Source organism: Oreochromis niloticus, linkage group LG2 (assembly GCF_001858045.2).
Source record: "Oreochromis niloticus isolate F11D_XX linkage group LG2, O_niloticus_UMD_NMBU, whole genome shotgun sequence".
Classification (NCBI taxonomy): Eukaryota; Metazoa; Chordata; class Actinopteri; order Cichliformes; family Cichlidae; genus Oreochromis; species Oreochromis niloticus.
In genome coordinates, this window is record NC_031966.2 from 26,738,399 (window position 1) to 26,762,926 (window position 24,528).

The 24,528-nt window shown below is 37.6% G+C and overlaps 1 long non-coding RNA gene and 1 pseudogene across 1 annotated transcript; both read right to left on the reverse strand.

Moving 5' to 3' along the window:
- Positions 1 to 1,720: 1,720 nt before the first annotated feature.
- LOC112841875 (interferon-induced very large GTPase 1-like) lies at positions 1,721 to 4,986 on the reverse strand (annotated as a pseudogene).
- A 3,254-nt stretch (positions 4,987 to 8,240) lies between these two features.
- Positions 8,241 to 24,226, reverse strand: LOC102078021 (interferon-induced very large GTPase 1). Its single transcript, XR_002064478.2, has 7 exons — positions 24,123 to 24,226; positions 22,621 to 22,745; positions 21,821 to 22,411; positions 18,355 to 18,392; positions 17,634 to 17,742; positions 13,969 to 14,027; positions 8,241 to 13,877 (listed from the first exon to the last, which is right to left on the reverse strand). It is a non-coding gene; the product is annotated as an interferon-induced very large GTPase 1 (long non-coding RNA).
- Positions 24,227 to 24,528: the final 302 nt, after the last annotated feature.

Here is a 24,528-nt window from a genome sequence, read left to right on the forward strand (position 1 = left end):
AGTCGACTAGTCACGATTATGTTGACTATCAAAATCGTCAACGACTAATTTAATAGTCGGCGTGTTGTTTAAAGCTTTGTAAGCTCCTGAAAAACGCAGGAATATAAACATATACATACAAAAAACTTGAATTTTACAGTGTTTATTTATCGGACAAAATAAGTTAAATGTCACCGTTACTATTGTCCAGCTGGAAATGGCGGCAGCCCAGTTAGGGATTGTTTAGCAATTTTGTTGTCCGGGTCGAAATCGGGAAAAATTCGGGAGAATGGTGGCTCCGGGAGATTTTCGGGAGGGGCACTGAAATTCGGGAATCTCGTTCTAGTTATATAAGAGCAGATGCATGCTGGTGCAATAAGCTGTATGTTTTACATCCAATGGATGCATAATCTGATTAGTCGACTAATCGCAAAAATAATCGGTGACTAGTCCACTGTTTCTGAAGGATTGCATGTTGTGAAAAATGTCCTGAAAAAATAAAAGCTTATTCAGCAACGTTGCTCTGTCGGCAAACACTATGTCAGAGTGGTTTTAGAAACACTACATTTTTGGAAATATTTTTGTTTGTGTTTTGTTTGTTTGTTTGTTTTTACTCAAATACTATAGTGGCGCTCCAATGTGCCAGCAGTGCCAGCAGTGGCCCCCAGCTCATTTGAATTTGAGACCCTGCTCTATAGCCTTTGTGAGCTTGACATAGGGCAACACTTGAATCAGTTCTCTGCATATAACAAAACATAACAAAATCTACTATAGGCAGCTGCATTCGGACTGCTGAGGAAACATGAGATGGGACGGCTCGGTGGTAACTGTTTAACATCACCTGAAATGTAAAAAGTAACAGAGGAGACCATCACTTTTTTTCCACACATTAAAAAATAATACATAAGTAACACATATGGACGTTACTTTGATGGTAATTCTGTATACAGCATTTTAAAGATCTCACACTGTTCATGAGAATAATGTTCTACTTTAGACAATGCATGAACTGCATGAACTTTGTAAATAACTTGGACACTTCAGTGATAAAACTGGGGATGCACCGACTGTTAAATTCTAGGTTAATATCAATGTTTGGCCTTTTTAAAATTTCTTTTTGCTTAATTTGTTTTTCTTTTCTATCTTCTTTTTTTTAATCTAAAGACCCAGCCTAATGTATACTATGTGGCCCAAGGACAACAAGCTTACTGCTGCTGCCGAGGAAGATGAAAAACCCCCACCTGGGATTATTTTGCCCTTTCCAGTATGAAGCGACAGATCTCAGATCTCAAGGATGTGGTGGAACAAGAGATTCACGTCACAGATGACAAATCTTCAGCAACTGTGTGATGCTGTTATGTCAGTATGACCAAAATCTCAGAGGACTGTTTCTAGCACCTTAATGAATCTATGCCATGAAGAACTAAAACAATTCTGAAGGAAAAATTTAACCCAGTACTAATAAGGTGTACCTAACAAAATGGCTGGTAAGTGTATATAGTATATGTTTCTGTTGATGAGAGACAGATGGGCAACCACTGATCTAGATTAGCTCTGCCTTGGCTCTGCTTTCACTGCTCTGAGATCAGGTCCAATCAGACATAGATTAAGTACCATTTTGATCCAAAATAGTCAAACAACAAGGTCGTCAATAAAGAAAACTAAAATTGAAAAAATGATCTAAGAGAATCAAAAACTATATTTTTGCACTACTATTTTTTAAACTTTGTGTTGAGTAATCTTATTTACATAAATAAAGTTATTTTCAACCACTTTTCTCATTTGTAGTTAGATGCACATCTCATTTTATTTATGAAACGTCTGTGCGTATGTTTGCTGCCATCTCTTGTTTATTATTTGCTTTCTTTCTCAGTTGCAAGTCAGTCCCAGTGGAGTAAATGCATAAAGACAAATGGTCCAGAAAGTGTGTTGCTGTCGAAAAACAAAGAGGAATATTTAAGTTTCAAACTATTTTTTTTTAAATTTTACTACTATCTTATCGAACTTACTTTGCTAGTTGTAGTCCTTTTTTCCTGAGCTCATCTAGTGTTGGTGTCACAAGACAGCAACTACAAACATGTGATTTTATAGAATATGAGGCTTTACTCTGGACAGAATATAAAAAGGTATTAATATTTAGGTTTGTATACTCTGGTTAACGGGGTTAAAAACATGTTTGAAAACCCTATGAAACAGTGGTGAAAGGGTTTTTATTCATTCATTATAGAGTGGAGATCATCAACTCCAATTCTTAAAAAAGTTGACACACTGTGTAAGATGTAAATAAAAACAGAATTCAACTAAATATCTTATTAACAATAAAATATAGAAAACCTATGAAATGTTTTAACCTGGGAAATGTAACATTTTAAGAAAAAAAGGTCATTTTAAGTATGATGGCAGCAATATGTCTTAAAAAATGCTGCCATCAGAAAAAAAAGCCTTGTTTTCCCCTTTTTTCCTGGCAATTGTGTTGAGTATCAGTAAAACTGCATTTTCTCTCTCTCTGTTTTTAATCAACCACCAAGAACATTTGAAAGGATTCATCGTACAGAGTCAACACTGAGGTTAAATCTTTACTTCTGTAAAGTTACATACAGCTGACAGCAGGCATAGGTGTTCGCAGCACACTAGTATTCTGGGGGTGGGACGTCTGCGTATGATGAACTCTGATGTCAAACGAAGCTGTGTACAAAGTATGTGGTACATCCAATCTGAGCCTGAGGCCATGTAGTGATTTTCATGACAGAAATATGCTTGTTTCTAATAAAGTGCATCCTGAAGGGCCTGAAAATCACATGCATCCAAATTTTATTTTTGTCTTTGTCCCATGCATACAAAGATTTCTCCAGATTTCTCTAAAACCTTTATAATTTTATATTCAGAAACATTATTATGAAATTCTTCTATTGATTTATATTGATTCATCAATAAACCTGGACCCTCTGTGGCTGATTACCAAGATTATGTGAAGTGCCATCTGAAAGTCTACTATAAGATCTGAACACAGCATTACAGAAAATCCCTGCGACCATCACCGAAACCAACCAAATGATCAAACCATGGCAAGAGTGATCTTTGAGATGCTTGGCAACAAAATGCTTAAAAACAAAAGAAAATCACTTAAATACACAAAACAGGAAAGAATTCTTTGATTCTTCATCATCATCATCATCATCTGTGAGTCTTTTGCCATTACTGTTCTGTACTTCCTTGATATTGCTGCCCTCTACTGGTTGCAGTGGGTCAGTGGTTTCTGAGAGGAGCTATGAGCTGTTGGCTTCTCTAGACCCTCTTGATTTGGGATCTTCTGACTAAAGATTTATCTTTATCCTTTTTATTTTGAAATTAAATATTAGATATACAAACAGAGCATGGAAAAGATTGTCCCAAAGACAGCAAACTTCCATATTTAAACATACAGTGATCAACCGCAACATTTAAGCTACCTAAAAGCAAAGTGAAAAACACTGATCATCTCTTTACGGTGTAATGTTTTGTTGAAAAAACCTTGTTGCTCACACATATAACCCACATAGATTGTGGGTTCCTAATCCTGTAGCTAATAGATGTACCAAAAGAAAATGAATGGAGTCCACCCTTAAAAACAAGACCGAAACAAGACACTATCAGCAACCCAGTGCTTTTTGGTGCTGGGCTGTGAATGGAATGAAATTCTTAGTTGACTAAAAAATAAAATAGACCAACAGACTAGTCTAAAATTAAGAAATGAGCAAATATTAAGTTAAACCTGGAACTGTTTATTAATTGACAATGTCAAAAACGGTAAAGAAAGGAATATTTCAACCATTAACTACATTCTAAAATAATGAATCATTCTTTCTATGTGGCACCTAACGTCGTGCATTATGGGACAATGAAGAAGTAGAAGAAGAATTTTACATCTCTGCCAGATGCCCTCTCAAGACCAAAATGATTTGTATTTACTGTCGAAGTGAACTGAGTTACCACTTTAGCACGTCCAGTCTCAAACACCACTTGCTAGCCAATCACACAGCTTATACAGAGAGGCCTCCTCCCACTCGCCAATGGCAGACCATGCTGGGAAGCTTTCAAAGGAGATGTCTGGACAATTCCTCAACCAGCAAACTTTCAACGGCCATAGCTAATGGCTGGATGCAACTTGCAGTGGAGCAAGCAACAATTACACAGATGATCAATGAGGATTTCATCAGGCTTCAGACTGGATTCCTTAGGTTTTTCCAATGAGAGGCTGCTCATCTGATCAATGATAGTTTTTTATCATCTCGTCCTTCAGAAACTCAAAATAATTTATGTCACTAAAATTTTGACGAGAAAAAGTCTCAAATGTTAGCTCATCTTTTAGCAAACTAGAAAATTCCTTCAGCCACATGTTTATGTCTCCTCTCTGATTTTGGACTTCCTTCACAGTTTCATCTTTGTGATCTGTGGAGACGTATTTCTCTACTTCTGCTTTTATAAAAGCTTTTGTCTCCTTGGATTTCTGATATAGGTGATGAAATCATCAAAGTCTTCTTTCTCACCGAGTGACTTCAGCACATGTTTCTCCAAGTTCAGCCTGTTCCCATTGAATGCTGGGAAATTACACCTCATCTCTCCAGCCAGACCAATGGCAGTCTTGTTACAGACAGCCTCAACAGTGGAAGCTTTCAGCTTTTCACAGATCAGTTCTGCGAGCACAACAACAGGTAAGCTTACTTTACAAAAGCTTCTAAAAACACTGTAATACTGTGTTCTCTTGCTTTTTAAATAAATTAGTGGATGATGCTTCATTTTGAATGTCTTCTGGGAGTCTAGAAGCAAAACCTCTGCTTTGTAGTAAACAATGCAGTAAGAGATCAACTGTAAAGTCCTTCTTCAAAGTACATTTACTCTCTGACGGAAATTTCTCCACTTCTTTAAAGGATGGCATAATCTGAATAATCACCAAGCGTTGACATGTCGTTGTATCTGCCATTTTGTTTGCGTTCAATTATGAGAGTCTCTTCAAAACCAATTTCTTTAAGAATAATAAACTGATCTTCTTTCAGGTTGATGTCTTCAACAGGTTGTCAATTCAGTGACCAAGTCACTTTGAAGCTCTTCTTCATCTTTGACCTTATCCTTCAGCTGCTGAGCGAGCTCTTTGCTCTTCTGTAGCAACTTGTCCTCAAACTCCTTCTTCTTATCATCCAGCTTTTCACGGACCTCCTTTTGTTGAATAACTTTATCCAGTTTTCTTTTCACCGTGCTCACCTGATCATCGTGAAACTCTTTGATTTTGGTTTCAAATCGGCCTCTCCACTGAGCCAAGATTTCTTTCTCTCTTTTATCTTCAAAGTATGTTGTCATTTCTTTTGCTATAGTTTCATATGTTTTGTTTGATTCTTTATTAAGATAACTCAGCTCCACCTTGTCAAGATTTCCATTTTCAATTCTGTTATAACGCTGATTTTCAATGGTCAACATGTTGCTCCTCAGGGCCCAGGTCCAGTTTCCATATTGGGCCTCCAGTTTTCTGTACGCTGCAATTTCAAGTGTGTTTTTAAAACTGAAAACAAAGTTTTCATTGAGGAGGGCACTCCACAGGTCCTGAATTTTGTATTTGAATTGTGTGAGAGTGATCCCAGCAGACTTTGAAGCTTTAGAGAGGATGGTGTTCTTCACTTCTTGGATGCTCTCACTGTAACCTGGATTAGGAGGAGCCATGGGTGGACTGCCCTCCCACAGCTGGGCACAGTATTTCACATCTTTTTGGACATCAAACTCAATGACATTACTGAAGCACTCTGCACTGCAAACCTCCTCTTCAGCTGCTAGTTTGGCCATCATTCAGAAATAAAAGACTTATTGTATTCGGGTGGCTGATAGATCACAGCACAGACAATCATAGGTAGGGATGGGTGCCGATATAAACGGTAGTAACCAGACCAAAATGCAGCGCACATTTCGGTGCTTTATTTCGGTGCATGTTTTCTTGAGATGTCATACACTTTGGATTCTAGCCAATCATTTTACCTTTCCAGGGATAAAAATTCCCAAGGCGAAGCGGTCAAAAGTCTGGCTGTACTTCACAGCAAAAGATGAAAACTCAGCAGCCTGCAACAGGTGCTTTACAGTTTTTCTCAGTTGCTTTGGTGCATTTCTCACAACAGAATTACACTTTGCACAACAGTTAGTTCAACCTCCACAACATGTAGTCGTTTTGGCACAACCTTGTGGCAGTTTCATGTTCATTTCGTCCAAAGTCAAATGCCTTTGGACATGAAGCAGTTGAGTAAGTACAAATATCTAAAGAATGGTCACTATCTCCTTGCTTTCATCATGAATGTCACAATTATTTATACTTGTACCGGCTGAATAGTCATTGTCCATACAACTAATAGTCTTCATTTCATTGCTTGTGTCAGTGCACTCAAAATTGTTGAACATCTTGTCAAACAATTTGTACACCCATTTTGAAAACCCTATTTTTAAGGAGTTTCCATGAAAATCTCCATAAATTACTTTTCTCAGGTGAACCTTATCTCACACTAATGAAAATTGGTGTGTGTTACTCTTACTTGCAACCAATGAAAAGCCTCTTCTACCCAGTCATAGGTGAATCGCGTTACAGTATCCCCTACTGTACAAGTATATATATAATGTAAACCAACAGACAGGATTGGGATGAGTTGCATACTGAATCTACAAAAGCTTGTGATGACATCACAGCAGAGTCCTGCAGAGGGTGGATTCGACACTCCAGAAGATACTTTCCCGGATGCAACGATAGAGCTGACATTCGCTGTGATGTTGATGCAAATATGTGGGCAGACAGACGGGAGCGTCTAGATATCAATGATTGATATGCAGCAGTGTCTGTTTTTCAGGGTTTTCTTTTGTTTCATAACTACTGCAGTAAGGTTTACTGTCTAAGTGAGTTTATGTTTGCTGTAAAATGTTTGATTTACTGTATTTCCCCAGTTGCACAATGCTGTGCACAGTTTCAATTGAATATTATCAAGAGTGCATATGAAGTGTCTTGAGTTTCCTTTACAATTTATGGTTTTCAGACTTGACATGTCATTGGGAAGCACCTACAAAGAAATCCGTCACAATGAGAACATGTTCAAACCATTTGATTTTGTGACCAAAGGTGCTGGTGTACTGACTTGTAATTGTGACAGCCCAGACACTTTGATTGATATAAGTACTTGCTTTTGATGAATATATTATCTGTTTTGATTAAGGGACTTGCTTTTGAAGCATTGACTACTTATTTTGGGCAACTGACTTGCTTTTGAACAACTGACTTTTCTTTTTGATGAAGTGACTCACTTTTGCAAGTTATCCACCATGTTTTGCAGTTTGCACTAATTGTTTTGAGAAAAGCCTTAGTAGTGGTGCAGAGATCAATTCTGTTGTGAGAAATGCACCAAAGCAACTGAGAAAAACTGTAAGGTGATACCTCCTTTGCACAGTATCACTGAAAGCTTTTAAAAAAACCTTCTCTGCTTTTCAAAAGCCGAGAAATGCACCGTATTTGATAGTTTGCTGCAAGACCCGGAGTTAGCAACATCCCCCAAGAACCCGAAGAGTAGAGTCCTGGCCCCTAGCCCTGCCAGTGTAGCAGAAATGATGACGGATGATGATGGCAGCAGGAGCCGTTCTTCTCTGGGCGAGTAGCTTAATGTTGTTTCTGTGTAATTTACGTTGAGTAGGCTAACCACGTAATTAAATGAATGCACATAAGGTGAACAAGCAAACACCCTCGTAGTCACATGCGGCTGTGTTCTTATTTGATAGAATGATACCATATATGCCTATAGCTGCAGAAAAGGCTAACATTGTTCTCTTTTTACAAAAAACCCTCCAGATAAACATGAGAGGTTTTAGTACAAAGTTTGTGTTTGCTATTGTTTAAGCACCGATTCCAACCAAAGGAGGTATGTTGTATCAACAGAAAAGGCTAACTTGGTAATCATTTTGCAGAGAAAAAAGAGACTGCTAAAAATAAAAACATAAAAGGTTTTTGGACAAAGATGGTGTTCTCCATTCTCTGCTGCTGCAACATTCTTTAACTGCTGGCTTTCTGTCACTGGAGAGACCCCAAAGTGTTCATTGTTGGTGTCCTCTTGGGTACAGTTATTATTAGAAATGGTTTTTGAAAGGAAAGCTGTAACTGGTACCTGGCCTGAGCAGGAGCGCTGAGGAAGTAAAGCTGCAGACTGGAGTGACTGATCTGTCTTTTATGCCAAAGGGGACTTCCAATAGTTATGCTTTTCAAAGAACTGAGGTTATAGTAGTCACCATATATTTATTTTATAAAAATACATTTGCACACTGATAACAGCAATCTTCATCTCAAATATTTTTTTTTATTTTGATACTAAATAAATGGTCTAAAAAGATATCATCATGAAAACAAAAGTTAGACAATGTTCAAAACAAAAAATCTAAATTTCTAAATTTTTCTAAATTTATTGTAACCAAGTAAACAAATCTCATGAGACCTAAATCTGTCAGTGGATATTCATGTGTCATCTCTCTCATTTCCTTTAAACTGTAATTAGAAAACTTGATTAATATACAAAGGTGATAAACTGGAAGTTGTTCAACAGAAGACAATAAAATAAAATTACAAAATATACAGAATATTAACACATGAGACAAATTCAGATGATTCAGATTATATTACTGGACACAGTTGATTAAATAATTCTAATTTAACTTTATCTACGACAACTTTCAGCAAAAAAAAAGATAAAGTAAAATGAATGTATTTGTTCAATGTAAGCGCAAAATACACACAAAAAGGTTTTATTACAAAAGCTACATTTCAATAAGAGTTACTTTTAATTGTTCAATCATTATTACATAGTAAGAGTCTAATCTCACATGCTGTGATTCTCTTTAATTGTTAGAATTATGTGCAACTATGTTGCAATAATCCTGTCATTTCTAAAAAGATTCTGCTATTTTACTTGAATCTCTAAATCTTTCTTTCTGTCATTATGTAAGATATGTAAACCGAAGAACGTTGTTTCTTTGACTCATTCGCACATTTCGTCCAGACTTCTAATGGCTTTGCATTTAGAGATTGTTTTCCACTCACTGGGAATCTCTCCTCTGCCCTGGAATTTATAATTGTAGTGCTCTTCCAGTTTCTTTTGAAATCGACACACAAACCATTTCCAGTACACCAGTTTAGACTCATCATAGGTGATTTTCCAGTCAGCATACTTTGGACCAGCAGTTCTGTACAGTTTATAGGGAACAGTTTCCTCTGAATCATGACGAGGGTAAAAACTGCTATCACTTGCAACGTTTGTTGTGCAGAAATTGATGCTGAATTCAACTGTGCCTCTATAGTGCCATCCTTTGATTCCAGAGGGTCGATGAAAAGGGACACTGTGGTCAGCATCACTGTGATCCCCAATGGTGTTAGTACAAACAGCTGCACAGAAGGGACATGTCACCCAGCAACAATTACACAGCTGATCAATGAGGATTTCATCAGGCTTCAGCCTGGATTCCTTCAGTTTTTCCAATGAGAGGCTGCTTATCTCATGAATTATGCATGTAAATTCTTTCTTTATTGCTTCCATAAAGAAATCTAAATTATTGATGTCACTGAAGTTTTGAGAAGAAATTGTATCAAAAGTTAACTCATCTTTTAGCAAACTAGAAAATTCCTTCAGCCACATGTTTATGTCTCCTCTCTGAGTTTGCACTTTCTGTGTTGCTGTAGATAAAGCTTGACTCACCATCATGTTAATGTCATGAACATTTTTTTTGAGTATATTCACAGTTTCATGTCTGCAATCTGTGAAAATGTATTTCTGTACTTCTGCTTTTATAAAAGCTTTTGTTTGTTTCCTTGGCTTTCTGATATAGGTGATGAAATCATCAAAGTTTTCATTCTCAGCGAGTGACTTCAGCACATGTTTCTCCAAGTTCAGCCTGTTCCCATTGAATGCTGGGAAATTACACCTCATCTCTCCAGCCAGACCAATGGCAGTCTTGTTACAGACAGCCTCAACAGTGGAAGCTTTCAGCTTTTCACAGATCAGTTCTGCGAGCACAACAGCAGATAAGTTTCCTTTGCAAAAGCTTCTAAAAACATTGTAATACTGTGTTTTCTTGCTTTGTAAATAAGTGAGTGCATCATGCTTCATTTTGAATTTCTCATGGGAGTCTAGAAGCAAAACCTCTGCTTTATAGAAAACATACAGTAAGAGATCGACTGTAAAGTCCTTCTTCAAAGTACGTTTACTCTGTGACTGAAATTTCTCCACTTTTTCTTTTACTATTTTTGCCGCTTCCTGCAAGTAAGCTGATGTGTAGCCTCTTGTAGCCACAGGTTTGCTTCTGATTGAATTAAGGGACAGTTTTACAGCTTTGTCAATGAGCAGTCTGATCTGCTGCTGTTCATGAAATGGTAAAGCACTCTGTGATTTATCTTGTATTTGTTTTGTGTTTGATTTGTATCCAAAAACTGTTTTGGTATACTTCCAAAAGTTTGAGACAGGTTTTGTAACATATGTGCCGAGTTTACTTGTGTGACTGTCATCCGGCACAATATCTTGAGTTGGTTCACTTTCACTTGTGTCATTTTTTTTTTGAAGGATGACATAATCTGAATAATCACCAACACTGGATATTTTCTTGTAACTGCCACTTGTTTTGGATTCATTTATAAGAATATGTTCAGAACCAAGTTCTTGAAGGATTTTAAACTGATCTTCTGTCAGGTCGATGTCTTCAACAGGTTTTATATCTGCTGTCATTTCAGTGACCCAGTCACTCCAAACACGGTTGAACTCGTTTTTAAGCTCTTCTTCATCTTTGGCCTTATCCTTCAGCTGCTGAGCGAGCTCTTTGCTCTTCTGTAGCAGCTTGTCCTCAAACTCTTTCTTCTTATCATCCAGCTTTTTACGAGCCTTCTTTTGTTGAATAACTTCATCCAGTTTTCTTTTCACTGTGCTCACCTGTTCATCATGAAACTCTTTGATTTTGGTTTCAAATCGGCCTCTCCACTGAGCCAAAAATTCTTTTTCTCTGTTTTCCTCAAAATACTTTTTCATTGCTGTTTTTATTTCTTCATATGTCTTGCTTGTTTTTTTTGTAAGGTTACTCACTTTCACCTTGTCAAGATTTCCATTTTCAATTCTGTTATAAAGCTGATTTTCAATGGTCAACATGTTGCTCCTGAGGTCCCAGGTCCAGTTTCCATATTGGATCTCCAATTTTCTGTATGCTGCAATTTCAAGTGTGTTTTTAAAACTGAAAACAAAGTTTTCATTGAGGAGGGCACGCCACAGGTCCTGAATTTTGGTTTTGAACTGTGAGAGAGTGATCCCATCAGACTTTGAAGCTTTAGAGAGGATGATGTTCTTCACTTCTTGGATGCTCTCACTGTAACCTGGATTAGGAGGAGCCATGGGTGGACTGCCCTCCCACAGCTGGGCACAGTATTTCACATCTTTTCGGACATCAAACTTAATGACATCACTGAAGCACTCTGCACTGCAGACCTCCTCTTCAGCTGCTAGTTTGGCCATCTGGTCCAGTTTTTCTTGCAGGCGTCTCTTTCCTTCCATATTTTTCTCTACTGCTGCAACATCTGTAACATTCTGATGAACAAACACACAACTGGGAGAAAGTTTAACTTTCTTCATCCTCATGAAAGCCTGAACAACAATCTGCAGGATGTCCTGCATCTCAGATGGATTCTCTCCAAAGATGTTGATCAGTGTCAGGTTTCCCAGACCAACAACAAATGTTGCCAGTTCGTTGTCATGGTGATAAGTGGTGTTACCTTCCAGCTCGAGAGCACGCAGTCCTTCAGTGTCCACCACTAGAAGATAGTCAAACTTCAAGTCTTTCTTCATCTCCTCTGATACTTTGACCAGCTGCATGAAAGCACCTTTGGTGCACCTGCCTGCACTCACTGCAAACTGCAACCCAAACATGGTGTTCAGCATTGTTGATTTTCCACTGCTTTGTATGCCCAAAACTGACAACACAAAAACTCTCTGGTCCCCCAGTTTCTTGATGACTTCCTCTAAAAGGCTGGAGATCCATGTTAAAGGCACGTGACCTGCATCACCATCCATCAGCTCCATCGGGTGTCCTGATATCATCAGCTGTGCAGCCAGCTCAGGGTATTTAGACCAGTCAGTGTGTCTGCTCTCTCCTTCTATTGCTCTATGAGCTTCATAGATCTGTCCCATTTCTCTGAAGATGTGCTCCAAACCAAAAGTTGCAGACTGCAGTTTCCTAGAAATGTCTTCAAGCTCAGTTTGTTTCTTTACTAACAGATGTGATTTGTTGTGTTTGTTCTTCAAAGCCAATACCTCAGACCACTTTTCATCATAGCTTTGGAGAACTGAGGAAACATCATCTGTGGAGAGATCATCCATTAAGATTTGAATCCATTTCAGGAAATACTGTTTGTCTGTTGGTGAAAAACATGAGAGACTTACAATGAACAACTCCATGAGTTTACTGAATGAAGCAGCACATTGTTTCTGACGTATGTTCATCAGTTCTTGTTCCTTTTTACATTTCTCCTTTTCGATGTCTCCTCTGAGATGATACAGTTCTTTGTGTATTTTGCTCCACTGATGCCACAGATCACCTCGATAAGGAAGGAATTCATCTTTAAGCTTTGAAACATTCATGTTATCCTTTGAAAGAATATCCACTATGATCATAGCAGCAGATTTCCCTCTTTGACAGGCTGGGTCACTTTCATCCACTCTGATTTCAGAGAGCTCAGCCATGGTTTCAAGCTGGAAAGATGATTTCAAGTTTGAACCATCTACAGATGACAAAACCTCTCGAATGATTTCTTTCAGTTCTTCAGATATATCTGACTGGCTTTTGCCTTTGAGACCCATGATGTATTGTCCAGTTGTTGTCTTAAAAAGATCACGGTCGTCATCAACAGTGAGAAAAATGAAATGGTTTTGAGACTCAAAAAGAGCTGTTATAATTGAGAAGCTTTCATCTTTTTGCAAAGATGGAACAAGAACAACTGTGACTAAAGATTTTTCAATCAGTATGTTGCGCTGTCTTTCAGTCGACAGAGCATCACCATGAAGATTACAAAAGGCAATGCAGTCATTGAAGGCATCATTGGGTTTTCCAGCAGGACAGTACCAGGCGATCTCTGCCACACCATCCATCAGATATCGAGACTTGGTGCTTCCTGGACAGTTTCTGTGGAAGAAGGTGCTGTGACGGTCGTTGATCAAAGTGTTCATCAGCTGAGATTTAGACACTGACAGAGAACCCAGGCGGAAAAATGACACCAGGGGTGTCTGAGCTTTGTACACCGGAACACTCTTCATAGTGACGATGTTTGAGCCATCTTTGATTTCAGTTACCTTCCAGGTTTTTGTTATTTGTCTGAAAGTCCACAGAGGACACTCGATCTCCATAGTGACTGGGTCAGGAACAAGCAAAGGTAAGGCATACTGACACTGAGAGAGCTTTGTAATCATCATCTGTTTAAGGAAGCTGTCTGAGCAGTGAAATACTGCCATCTGAATATCCATTGGATGCAAATGAGTCTGTTCTGACTGAAGCGTGTCTGCACTCATGCTTAATAAAGCATCCAAATTAATGAAATCTTTCTTAGTGATATCAATCACTTGAACAGACTTTGGATGTGTCCCCTCAGGACTCTCTGATTTCACACGAACATATCTGGCCCTGTAATCTAACATCATCAGCCTGTGAAGAAAAGTATATGTTAGATCTCTCTCAGATGTGACATGGTGCTGTTTCACAGGTGGATGTATCTGAAGAAAATCTCCTGGTACAAACTTCCTTTGAAGATTTTCTTGAATGTGAAGTCTGTCAAACAGTTTTTCAGTTTCCTTTTCACATGACTCCTTCTTGTTAACTTCAGAGTCATTCCTTGACTGCAGCAAATAAGAAATTAAATTTATGTAACGAATTTATAGTTTTACAGTGTGGTAAAGTAAATTAATTATTTGATAATATTTTTCTTACCTTGTGCATGTTTCCACTGGTGTTTTTCTTATTTACGTTCAAGTCCGCATCAGAGGTTCCTGGAGTTTAAAATAGAACCAAAAGGCCAAATCAATGTGTGATAGAAGCAATACAGTTTTTGCTGCACAACCTGTCAAACTTTGTTTTTCTTTTTGTTTTGACTCCACATTGCAGTGGTTAACACATTCACTAAAAACACAAAAGATCTGTGGTTTGAGACTAGGAGACCCAAAACCCAGCTGTGGTGACCATTTTTAAATAAAGGAACACTTGAAAAATGCTTTCGTTAACCAATTTTTACTTATTCCTGTTAATATATAAACCAGGTTTTCTTTTTTTTATTATTTCTTTCTCTTTTTTTTTAAAACCCCTTTGTGAGTGGAAAAATCTTGGCTATGCTCATTTTCAAAGCTTTTGATCAGTAGTTAAAGGACAGGCTCATAATGTCAGGGACCTGGGTTCTTGACTTTTTTTTTTTTTAGTTTCCTGTGTTTTTTGTCACTTTGTATTGTGAATTATGTTCTCATTGTTGGTCTTTAGTTACTCCCTTGAGTCTAGTTCCTTGTGTTCCTGTGAGTTTAGTTTATTCTTAAATAAAGCTGTAATTTTGAGTTCACCCCTCATGTCTGAGAGCCTGCATTTTGGGTCCAACTCCTGCCTGCACAATGCCGAAACCTGACACATAACAACTTCAACCACCCACACAGCACAAGAAGTTCTTATAACTCTAATATACAAACGCATATAAATATTTCCAACCTGCTCAATTTTTTTAAGCCATTTTCCACTGTGGAGGACAAAAGATTTCAAACTTGTCCAGGCTTTAAACTTCATGTGTGTTCTCCCTAGTAGTAGTAAATGCATAGAAATCAAGCTTTTATGAAAACGCTGAATAAAAAATTGTTTCCTTGTAAAAGACTAAATTTATAGTTCACTCTTGAAAATCATATAAAATAAACTACATACAAAATGTCATTGGATGGCAGAGATGCAGAAATGTCTGCATCTAGAGTGTCTAAATGAGTCTCACAGGCCTGAATGTGTGCATGAAGCCATTTATAATTCTTGACTTTTTTTGATCTGCTGCTCACCACAAACAAGCACAAGCATAAATTTTGGACCTGTATTTTCAATTTTATAGCTTTTAGCCTACTGACAAAAATCTCCCTCATGGCTATTCATACTACAAAAAGTAAGCCACACATAACGAAAAGTTTCAGTTTCTCTCTTTCTACTATAGAAATTTCATTTTTTACAGGTGCAGTTAAAAAAAAAAAAGCAAAAAAAACTACAGTCTTTTTTACCTGTATTGTAAGAAATAAATCTGTAAAATTACAGAACAAGTTACAAGTCCAAAGAGTCGTGCTGACAGATTTCAGCAGGACTCTATTAATAAATAATTTTAAGGAATAAACTTTCCTTGTCATTGTGTACCCTACCTGTACTTGTAAAACACCAAAATACACCAAAAATCCAGCAAACAATTCACTTTGATCACATGACCATAGCCAGACAAACCAAGCCTTGACACAGAGCTTCTGAAGCACTGTGTTGTGGTTTTGGAGTGTGATCACTGAGATAGGGTGAATAGTGATTTAATAGTACTTTACATTGTGCTCTGTCCCCTTGTTTTCTAACTTAATTCCTGGAGGATGCTTATTTGATAATTATTTACTTTTTTTTGTATAGTCAATAAAGCTGGTTGTAACAGCACTTGAATTGGGGATTCCAGACTACAGTGTTTGTCTTGAGTTTAAGATGAGCCACCTCTCTGCAGGCCACAAATACATAGATTAATGATTTTTAGATATTAAAAATGTAAAAATTTTGAGTTATCAGTCAAATCTAATCACTTCGGTCATACACATTGGTGCAGGAATAAAATGCAGACTCCCACCATTAGCATGCTCTTTGCAAATTCCAACTATTTTGCTACTTTTATTGATAGTATGTGAGGAAGATGCTTTATAGTGGAATCCGTGTTTAATTAAGAATTACTATTGACTGTTGATCCTGTTAAGTAAATTCAAGCAAAAGATGAAAAAGGGTAGAACAACACTTCTAGCAGGTGGCGGACAGTCAATCTTACCCTTATAACAAAATTTGTCTGAACTTGCTCTAATCTGAAGACAATGGATGCCATTGGCAAACATGCCTTTTCTGATATTCTCTGGAAAATTCCAATCAGCAGGGATAAGAAGACCATAATGGTCTTGGTGACTTTTCCTTGAGGGTCAAGGTCAAGGTCAAATTTATTTATTTAGCACATTTCAAACAGCCGAGGGTGGGCAAGTGTTTCATTGTGTTTCACAAAAGACATGAACTGTACCTGCTGTCATCTGGACTTGGATGGAAGCATAACTCTGCTGTTTAAAGTGTCCAAAGATCTTTAGATGTCTGCAGCAGCAGGGGGATTTGCCATAATCAGTGTAACTCTAAGTTTAGTTTAATTGCTAGATGTTTTTGATTTTTATTCTGTTTTATTTGTATGGCTCATTAAAAGCTATTTGGAATAGAGCACGTTCAATTTTTATAGAAGTAATAGAAGCTGCAAACAATTTCAAGTTTTGTGAAGACTTATAATAAAGCGGAGGGGGAGACATGCGGCAAAGGGTCGCGGGTGGCACTTGTGTACTTATCAGTACATGTTAGTAAATTGTGCTTAAATATTGTATTTTGCATTTATATTGTCAGTGTATTTGATATATTTGATATTTAAGTATTTTTTGCAATTCGTGATGCTTTGCATTTTTACATGATGGTAAATTTCTGTTTTATGGTATTTTTCTGGCACTCCAGCTGCTTTTTCTAAATCTATGTGAACACAATGCACAAACAGTCTTTGCTGAGCCAAAGTTAATTTAAAATGAAGCCAAAGTGGAAAAGCAGATAGAATCATATGCCGGACAAGAACTGGATGACATTACTTTCCCAAAAGTCCAGCAGATCAGATCCTGGACTTTTATAGACTATTGTTAAAGGAACACATTGTCCCCACTTTCTGAATAATAATGATGATCTTATTTGTAATCTGAAAATTATATTTTAAAAGTACATTTTCTCAGTTTAAACATGTGATACAACATCTTTGTTTTATTGTGAATAAAATATGATTGTCTAAGATTTAAAAATCATTGCGTTCTGTTTTTAATTCCATTTCCCACAGTGTGCCTGCTTTTGTAGAATGGGATTGTACCTTTCGATTGTTTTAGCAACACTCACTTTAAGATCATCAGTTTATGAATATAAAAATACATCTGCATGTCAGTAAGACTGGAAAGGTGCTATTTAACTGCAAATGTATTATATTACAGTTATAGCCAAAGTTTGGTGGTAATTTAAACATGCACACTTCAACAAGAGTGTACATTTGTAGTGATCCAGATTTTGCAGAAAAGCATTAGAAACAGAGGCGTATGAAGTATAGCTCATGCTCTGTGGTGTTAGGTGAAACAGTCTGACATATCACACTAGTGTAATTTTCTGTATCACCCTCTTCAGAGTTTCTAAACATATATTTGTTGCTTTTACTAATGATCGCTTCATCAGCATCAGTCTCTTCTGCTCCAGGGTCACAACATACAAACATCACACTTTAATTTATGAATTCTGAAACTGTCACTATATAAGTTACTGTGTAAATGAACACAAAATGAACACGTTACCTTTCTGTTTGTTTGGGGACCACGCTGGAGACTTGATTTCGGGTTCTTCTCTTAATGCTGTGCTGTCATCAGTACTCTCTGATTGTTTGACATCAGTGCCTTCTTCATTCTGAGAAACAAATACTGTCATTTGTTTGTTAGCTGAGAACCACTGATGTAGACTAAAGATGAAACGGACTAAACTGTAAGATAGCAAAGACTTAAAACATTTTTCCACTTCCCTTCTCCAAATGTCAATCAGAAGGTGAAATGACTCTGCCGTTCACTCAGTTTATGTTCACAGTAAATGTTGTTGGTTTGTGTTTATGGTTCATTTCAAGTCTTTGTCCCACATAAAGTAAAAAAATGATTAAGCAAGATATGTTTTAGCTTGTGGCTACCTTGTTTTATAAAAGTGTCCTTACTTAGACTCAGGGTCTCCCCTCACTCATGAAATGGCCAAAATGCTCAGCTCAACCTTTTAAATATCTCTTACAGTCTAGCAGTCAACTTGTGACTGTCTGGGCTGAGATAATGAAAGACCGTGATGTTCATCGTAGTAGTCCAAATACAGATGACCCAGCTGTTAATGTCTTTTTTCACACATTTCTCACAGGCTCACATCTTATGACCAGTTAATACACAATTCCAGTGTCTCTTTCATATATCTGATATTCATTTTAGAAAGTAAATGTTGGTGTGCAATGATGAACATTTTTTAAAACAAAAAAATTACATTTACCTTGATTTCATTTGTATCCTCCTCCTCATCTTCTTCTTCTGCAAAGAAAATATCTGTTTTACAATGCAGGATCAAGGGAACCAGTTTCTGTTTTGGTAACTAGAAATGAACCTAGTGTGATAACTTCAACACACTAATGAGTCAACATAATGATATTCTGTGTTCTTCTGCACAGTATAAAGGTCAGCTATAATACAATTTATTTGAGGTTTATATAATGGAGTATTTTGTGGCTCTCCTCTGAATGAATCCTGGCCTCCATCTGAGCTGTACCACAGAATAACTGAGGGACAGAGATGGTATCAAAGTTAGAGAAAGCAGGCAAGAAAGAAAAAAACAGGGAAGGGAAGACACATCCATGGAGCAAAAGAAGTATGTTTGAAGATCATCATACAGAGGACTTTATGTTTAGCTAACATATGACTTTTGCTCAGTTATAGTTGAATAATGTAAAAGTGCAACTGCGGTCAGATAGCCTTAGAAACAAATAATTCAAATCTGCATAGGAGCTGGAACAACTGATCCTACTTAAACCAACAGAACTCTGCTTTTAATATTATCTAGATCTGTGGTTTTCAAACTGTGGTACGTGTACCAATGATGGTACGTGGGCTCCCTCTAGTGGTACGCGGGAAGTCTCCCCCAAAAAATTAAGATTAAATAATATACTGTGTTCTGATTGAGGGATTTCTGAAAAATGAAAACGTACAACATAAATGAAGACAGAAAACTAAACAATAAAAAGTTAACAATAAAAAGTTAACGCAAGAGTTTCCAGTGGTTAGGGACAAATACAATCACATGGCAGGATGCTGTAATTGGACCAAACTTCAGTCAGGAGAACAACTGAGATAATCCATCCACAATACAAGGTTAGTCATTCATTTATTGCTGCATGGGCTGGGCTGTAGTTACATTGTAAGGTTTTAAAAACTGAGCTTTAAAATAAATAATGGTAATAAAAACTGAGAGAGGCCGACAGTGATCACTGCCTTTTTTAGGGGCTTGTTCAGATTAAACAGAACAAGATACAAAGCATTAAAACATGTTAAAAACACAACAGCCTTCATAAACACAGAGTAGTTTGGATCCGGAAGCAGGGTTCATACGTCATCACTTAAAGATTGGATATCCCACCTTCTGTGAATGTTTTAATGCTGTACAGTTATTATTATTATCACTTTTCACATCCTGTTTATGACAGTTAAAATAACTAACATTCATATAAGAAATAAAATTGTCTCGTGCAAACTGTATATGGTGTTAAATAGGCCTATACTACTGTAATTTAATGTCGGTCATAAGGGTAGTACTTTAAGAGCCATATATTTTATGAGGTGGTACTCATTGTGAAAAATTTGAGAGCCACTGATCTAGACAGAAAAAAAACCCAGATTCATTAAATAAATCAGATTTTGCCAAAGCACAGAGTTCAACAATAATCAGACATTAGAGGAGCTAATTCTAACATTACTGCTCATAAATAAATATTGTCACTACATTAATTATATCTAATAAAATTAAGATTCACAGTTTCGTCCATTGTACTTATGTGTACTTATGTGTACTTATGTTACGACCCCCTCTGCTAGGGGACAGGGGGGAGTAACATACACAAGACCTCACATGAGACACTAAATAAAATAAAGATTTTATTGCAAACTTCAAACAGAAAACCAACAGGGCCATGTTCAACAGAGCTCTGGGCAACCAGTTAGCACGTAATGCATTAACACAGACGACACATTAACACTGATCGCAACCCTCTTGTATTCCTTGCTCAAATGTTTAACCACAATCCACGCCTTGTGCGATGGGCCCTATTACAAGAATACAACTTAGAGATTCAGCATAAAAAGGGTACTGAAAATTTATTGGCCTGTCCAGGTGATGAGTATGACTTGTTTTATTTTTTGCTGTGAACTGTGAAGATTGTGTATACAAAACCTAGTTTTGTAATTTAAGGGGAGGGGTGTTATGGCGCTGGGCCTCGGAGGGAGTGAGACCGCCTTTCTCTTCAAGCAAATCCAAGAGTGCCAGGACTCGCTGACGATTGGCTAGCTGGAGACTCGTGCCCTCCTGAATGCAGATTGCAGTATGTCAACCCTCACAGACAATTGGCTGCCTGGGATACTGTGGTGCTCCAGGAAGCAATGAGTGGTTGATTGTACTCATCTGTGGCTACAAAAGGCTATATATCCTTCACTCAGTGGCTGCTGCTTAGGACTGAACATGCAGTTTGCCCTTCTTGCCTCCGTCTTTGAACTTTGCTCGCCCAACTCTGTTCATGGTGTTGAACTTTGTTAACCCCGGGTTATGGTTGAACTTAGCTTGAGTAGGTGGTTGTTGGTGTTGTTGCCCGTGAGGCTAGCTTTAGTTTTTCACTCTCTTGTGTACTAATCCAAAATGGTGCAGCAAGAGTACTGACAGGGACTAGAAAGAGAGAGCATATTTCTCCTGTTTTGGCTTCCCTTCATTGGCTTCCTGTTAAATCCAGAATTGAATTCAAAATCCTGCTCCTCACATACAAGGTCTTAAATAATCAGGCCCCATCTTATCTTAATGACCTTGTAGTACCATATCACCCTATTAGTGCACTTCGCTCTCGCTCTGCAGGCCTACTTGCTGTCCCTAGAGTATTTAAAAGTAGAATGGGAGGGAGAGCCTTCAGTTTTCAGGCCCCTCTTCTGTGGAACCAGCTTCCAGTTTGGATTCGGGAGACAGACACTTTCAAGATTAGGCTTAAAACTTTCCTTTTTGCTAAAGCATATAGTTAGGGCTGGATCAGGTGACCCTGAATCCTCCCTTAGTTATGCTGCAATAGACGTAGGCTGCCGGGGATTCCCATGATGCATTGAGTTTTTCCTTTCCAGTCACCTTTCTCACTCAGTATGTGTTAATAGACCTCTCTGCATCGAATCATATCTGTTATTAATCTCTGTCTCTCTTCCACAGCATGTCTTTATCCTGTTTTCCTTCTTTCACCCCAACCGGTCGCAGCAGATGGCCCCGCCCCTCCCTGAGCCTGGTTCTCCCGGAGGTTTCTTCCTGTTAAAAGGGAGTTTTTCCTTCCCACTGTCACCAAAGTGCTTGCTCATAGGGGGTCATATGATTGTTGGGTTTTTCTCTGTATTTATTATTGTGCTATCTACTGTACAATATAAAGCGCCTTGAGGCGACTTTTGTTGTGATTTGGCGCTACATAAATAAAATAGAATTGAATTGAATTAATCAATGGTGTACTGAATATTTTCCCAGTGGCCTGCAAAACGCGGCCCTGTCAGTTTTCTGTTTGAATTTCTGCAATAAAACCCCTTTTTTTCATTTAGTTTCCTGTGTGAGGGCTTATGTATGTTACTCCTCCCTGTCCCCTAGCAAAAGGGGTCATAACATGCTGACTGTGAGAGTTTGTTTTAAGAATTGCAACAGTGTTAGAAAAATTCCTAAAACACAGACAGAGAGGTACCTGTTTTATTTGTCTTTAACTCTGAGTCTTTCCTTTCTTCTTCGTGGGATTTGTCCTCCAGGTGTCCTTCCTGTTCTCTGTTTTCGGCACACAGTCCAGTGTAGCTTTGTGGATCATTTTCAGAGACCATGATGTTTATTTTTTCTAACAAATCTAATACCTCGTTTTCATCCATCATACTTCTGTTACATGTGTGGTACCTTGTTTGATTGAACTCTGTGTTAGTTTTCAGCTCTTTTAATGCACTTTCACATGTTTCACCTGTTTCATGAGTCACCACTGTGATTAAATAAGAAAGTGCTCCTCTGCCAAAAGTTCTCTCTAACCACTCCACTCCTGAGCTGTACTGGCTGCTATGCAGAGTGTTGGGTAATAGTAAGACAAAGGCATGAACTCCCTGATTTAAAGGGATTTCCTTTGTTTGTAGACCCAGCATGTTAATGACACAGATGTGTCGACCACACAGATTATACAGATTGGATGAAAACTGTTCCACATTTGTTTGCTCGTCATGGTCAAGTAAAATGTTCTTTGGTCCGATCTCAGTGGAAGCTGGGTCACCAATCAGTACAAGTGTGAGATCAGGAGCCACTGAAGAAAAAGAACAACATGTTACAATACAGACATCACTAAAACCACAATGTGAACAATTACTTTGTGATTTTACTGAACAGTAACTAAATATAAGAAGAAATTAAATTTAATTAATTAAAGAGGTAAATGCTTCACTGTGTTTAAACTCAAATTAGATGCATACTCTAAACAGGCCTGACTATAACAGTATAATATGATCACATTACTTCTCTCATTGATGGGAGGAGTTTCAGACGTGTTTTCAGACTCTCCTCCTGTGCTGTCATTGTTCTGCTCTGCTGCTGCAATATCGTGATCCTCCATCTCATCAGCTTCTCATTTTACTGCAGGTCTGTGTATCACATATGCATTCAGGTTATCAAAGATGAAAGTACAAAAATATAGGACTTTTTATCAGGTGCACACGTTCAGCTGCTCGTTAATTCAAATATTTGGTCAGTCAATCATGTGACACCACTCAAAACATTTAGCCAAACATGTTGACATGGTCAGGGTGACCGGCTGAAGTTCAAAATGAGCATCAGAATTGATAAGAAAAGTAATTTATTTGATTTCGAATGCGGCATGATCTACTGGGATATTCTGATTGCTGATGTCAGAGGAAAATGGGTAGACTGCTTCAAGCTGATAGGAAGGCTCAACTCAAACTATTTAACTCAACCATTCGTTACAAAGATATGCAGAAAAACATCTCTGAATGCACAACACTTCCAACTGTGAAGCAGATGGGCTTACAGCAGCAGAAGACCGCACCAGGTGCCACTCCTTTCAGCTAAGAACAGGAAACTGAGGCTGCAGGTGACACCAAAACTGGACAACAGAAGATTAGAAAAATGTTTCCTGTTCATCATATTCTATAAAATCATATGTTTGTAGTGGCTGTTTTATGAGGCTGACATTTAATGAGTTGGATTAACAAAAACTATTTCAGCTGAGCTCAACATTAAACATCTCCCATGATAATCCAGAATAAAAATGGTGTTTGTTTCTGTTGAATGAGTACTTTTAATTTTGAAACTTTAAAAATATAATTTTTAATGCATTTAAATTGTCCAGTATATTTGTGTTGTATTGTGGTAAATATAGTTGGTATTTTCATAATTCATCTACTGTAAACTATTCCTCATTACTCCTCATTGTCATTTAGTGGTTAAACTAAAAGCAAACAAACATTTAATGGGTATGGGTGTGTAATGGTAGAACAAACATACGGATAAGGAAAAACCAACAGGATGTGTCCTAGCTAAATACTGCAACACTATGTGCTGGCATAACAACTTCAGTGCTCCTTGACACTGAAGCTAGAGATCAACGTCTAAAATGTTCATTCAGCATTTCTCATTGGTGCTTAAATGTACTGAGTTCTCAGGGCTGTAAAGACTATAGCTTATTTCTTACATAATTTTTAACCTCTTCAAGGTAAATGTTAAATTTAGCTTGAAGAGGTGATCGATCAGAAAAAAACAAAAAAAACTTACAACTGGTTTAAAATGATGGTTCCCTCTAAAAGTGTAAATGGAGCCAAACCAAGCACCCAGACCCTCACTGTAGGGGTCAAAAGTTACGTTTTTCCTTTAATACTCATGCCTGCACAGATTTGACCAGGTCTTTACACACAGACGCAGACATAACTGTGTTTCATTGTTTTTATAACAGTGACAATAAAGAGCTATTCTACAAGAGAAATATTAAATAATGATCAACTCACCTCTGTTTTGTGTAGATCCAGATGCCTTCTTATGAATCCTACAAGACACTGATCTTTATATAGAGATCAGTAATATTTAATGATAGGTCTGCCCCTCATAAACTCCTCCCAGCTGCTCTCAAGAAATGGATGTCATATAATACCATAAGGAGCTTTAGATCTCTGCATAAGCAAGTTGCAAATGAGTGATGTCCTCCATCACTCCCAGTTGTCAGTTAATAGGAAAAAATTGTCATGATCACTAAAGAATTAATTTAAAAGATATTTCCCCTTTATATGGATCATGAACTCTGCTTGGTTTTCTGATGAAGTGCTGAACCAGTAATAATGAGTTTGGAGAGGAATATGTGTCGACAAAAATCATGGAACTAATTTTCATCTACATTGTGTTTACATTAAAAAATAT